Source organism: Gopherus flavomarginatus, unplaced genomic scaffold (genome assembly GCF_025201925.1).
Source record: "Gopherus flavomarginatus isolate rGopFla2 unplaced genomic scaffold, rGopFla2.mat.asm mat_scaffold_55_arrow_ctg1, whole genome shotgun sequence".
Classification (NCBI taxonomy): domain Eukaryota; kingdom Metazoa; phylum Chordata; order Testudines; family Testudinidae; genus Gopherus; species Gopherus flavomarginatus.
The window spans coordinates 1,506,790-1,510,439 of record NW_026115116.1 but is presented as its reverse complement, the minus strand read 5'-3'; positions in this window follow the sequence as shown (position 1 = coordinate 1,510,439).

The following is a 3,650-nucleotide window of genomic DNA, read 5'->3' as shown; positions in this document are numbered from 1 at the left end:
TTAGGCATGCATGTATACTAAAGGTGTCTAGTTTCTAGTTGTTAGAAGAAGGGGGTGGGTTGCTCCAGTGAATAATTTATGATGCGACGGAACTGTCTACATAGGCTTATACTAAGATGTAAAGAGCAGGCTGGTTCTGTCTGGAGACGAGCTGCTCTCTATTGATGCGTGCACTTGTCAATAAAGAGCTTTTGATCGGACCTTGCTGGTGTTGCCTGTCTCTCTCGCGGTCAGACAACGAACTTTGCCGTCTGGGTTAGAGTCCCTGACATAAGTATAATCTAATATCTCATTGAAAGGTGACAGGGCCAGAAAGAGTTAATTAACTCACCTCACCGACTGACCTGACCCGTGAGTGAACCTTAAAAACTGGTTAACAAGATATGTAAATGAACAGAGCTTTGAAATGCAAGTCTGCAGTGTTAGAGGTAGAAGGGGAGGTGTTTGCTCAGGTCTTGTGATGTCAGCAAACAAGTCTTGTCTATTGCTATAGTTTTAATTCAAAGAGCAAAAAAAGAATATTAACATTTATGATGATACTTGAGTGAAATAGTATTATTGTCTGTGTCTCTTTGAAGGTTGTGGTAATCTGTATCTGAACTGTTTGATGGATGTACTAATTGCCAGGATGTTTGGAAGAAGAGTTAAGCCTATTGTTTTCTCAGGCTGAAAGGCTGCTGGAAATGTTTAAGAACCTGGGACACGATCCTTCTTCATCTCAGATCTGCTTTGGGTTTCAAGAGGGGGAAACCTTAAGCCACAAGGATTGAGATCCCCAGTCATTGAGTGGAGCCACCCTGAATATGGACATTGGATTATAACCTATGAACTATTTCTAAAAGGACTTTTGGCAACTACAAGCTCATCTCTACTTTGTATCTGAACCTCAAAAATTGAATTCAAGTCTATATGTCTATTAATCTTTTAACCAACACTCACTCTCTCTCTTTTCTTTTCTAATAAATTTTAGCTTAGTTAATAAGAATTGGCTATAGCATGTATTTTAGGTAAAATCTAAGTTATAATTGAACCTGGTTATGTGGCTGATCCTTTGGGATCGGAAGAATCTTTTCTTTTCTATGATGAAGTAAGATTTTCAGGAATCATCATCATATCTAACAGGTGTGTCTGGACGGAGGCCTGAGGCTGGGTACTTTAAGGGAACTGCGTGGTTTAAACTTGTAAGTAACCAGTGAGGTACTACAGAAGCTGTTTTGTGCTGGCTTGGTAAATCTAAGTATTGAAATAACCAGCAGCGTTTGGGATTTGTCTGCCCTGTTTTGTTTGCAATTCACTCTGATTGAGTGAGCTGAGCTGGCTCCCACGGGCAGCACCGTCACACCTACAGCCAGGCTGCAGAGGTCCGGGGGATCTTAGGGGCCTTGGGGTGCACAGATACCTATGTCCAGGCCATAGCGGTCCCTGGGGGGCTTAGAGAGTTTGGGGGGACACAGATACCAATCTCCATGCTCTAGGATCCCATGGGGGCTTAGAGGGTTCGTGGGGCGCACATATTCCTACATCCAGGCTGTAGGGTTACCAGGGGGGCTTAGGGTGTTAGTGGGGGGCAAAGATACCTACGTCCAGGCTGGAGGCATCCTGGGAGTCTTAGGGGATTTGTGGGGGCCAAAGACACCTATGATGTCCAGGCTGTAGGGGTACCAGTGGGTTTTAGGGGTTCGAGTGGGCACAGATACATATGTCCAGGCTGTATCATTCCCAGGGGGGGTTAGAGGTTTCGTGAGGGGCACAGATATCTACGTCCAAATTGTAGATGTCCCGGGAGGGGGGGGTTAGGGGGGTTGTGGGAGTGCAAATACCTATGTCCAGGCTGTAGGTGTTCCTGGGGGCTTAGAGGGTTTCTGAGGGGCACATATACCTACGTGCACACTGGAGTGTCGCAAGTGGCTTATGGAGTCTATATGGGGTACAGATACCAATGTTCTGGCTGTATAGGTCCCTCGGGGGCTTAGAGGGTCTGTGGGGGGCACAGATACCTAAGTTCAGGCTGGAGGGATCTCTGAGTGTCTTAGGTGTTTGGTGGGAGGCACAGATACCTACGTCCAGGCTGCAGGGGTCTCGGAGGGGCTTAGGGTCTGTCACGGAGTGTGGGGGAGTCCGGTCCTGCACCCCTCTTCCTGGGACTCACAGTGACTCTCAGCCAGCCAGTAAAACAGAAGGTTTGTTGGACAACAGGAGAGAAGGATACAGCAGAGCTTGGAGGCACAAGAAGGACCCCACAATCAAGTCCTTCTAGGGGTTCAGTAAACTTAGTTCCCAGTTTGGGAATCCCTGAATTCCAACCACCCAGACCAAAACCGAAACTGAACTAACCCAACTCCCTCCAGCTGGCCATTTGCTGTGTCCAGCTTCCCGGGCAAAGGTGCTGACCCCTCCCCCCGCCTAGCTCAGGTTACAGGCTGAGCACGTGTCCGGTCCTAAAGTCACCCCCTGCTCTCCCATCCCCCACACAGACAGTCCCTACTCCATCACAGTAATGCCCAGAGCATTTCCCGCATAGAGCCACAGTGACACCGGGTGGCCACACTGGGTAATGCACAGAGCATTTCCCGCATGGAGCAACAGTGACACCATGTGGCCACGCACGGTAACGCACAGAACATTTCCCATATGGAGCAACTGTGACACCGTGTGGCCAGGCAGGGTAATGCACAGAGCATTTCCCGCATGGAGCAACATTGACGCCTTGTGACCACACGAGGTAATGGACAGAGCATTTCCTGCATGGAGCAACAGTGACACCATGTGGCCATGCAGGGAAATGCACAGAGCATTTCCTGCATGGAGCAACAGTGACACCATGTGGCCATGCAGGGAAATGCAGAGAGCATTTCATGGATGGAGCAACAGTGATTCCATGTGGCCACGCAGGGTAATGCACAGAGCATTTCTCTCATAGAGGAACAGTGATAACATGTGGCCATTCAGGGTAATGCACAGAGCATCACGCCTATGTAGAGGCTGTAGAGATCCCTGGGGGGCTTACGGATCGTGGGGGGCACAGATAGCTACGTCCAGGCTGGAGACATTCTGGTGGGCATTAGGGGCTTCATGAGGGGCACAAATATCTACGTTAGGGCTGGACAGGTCCCTCGATGGCTTAGGGGGTTGTGGTGAGCATAGATACATACGTCCAGGCTGCAGGGGTCCCAGAGAGACTTAGGGGGTGTAACGTAGTGTGGTGGAATCTGGCCCTGCACCCCTCTTCCTGGGACACACAGTGACTCAGCCAGCCAGTAAAACAGAAGGTTTTTTTGGCCAACAGGAATGAAGGATACAGCAGGGCTTTTGGGCACAACCAGGACACCTCAATCGAGTCCTTCTGGGGGTTCAGGAAGCTTAGTTCCCAGTTTGGGATTCCCTGAATTCCAACAACCCAGCTCCAAACCAAAACTGAACTAACTCCCTCCAGCCAGCCCCTTCCTTTATTCAGCTTCCTGGGCAAAGGTGCTGACCCCCTCCCCGCTGCCTAGCTTAAGTTACAGGCTTAGAACCTGTCCCTCACCTAAAGTCACCCGCTGCTCTCCCATCCCCCACACAGACAGTCCCCACTCCATCACAGTCATGCCCAGAGCATTTCGCGCATGGAGCAACAGTAATACTGTGTGGCCATGCAGGGTAATGCCCAG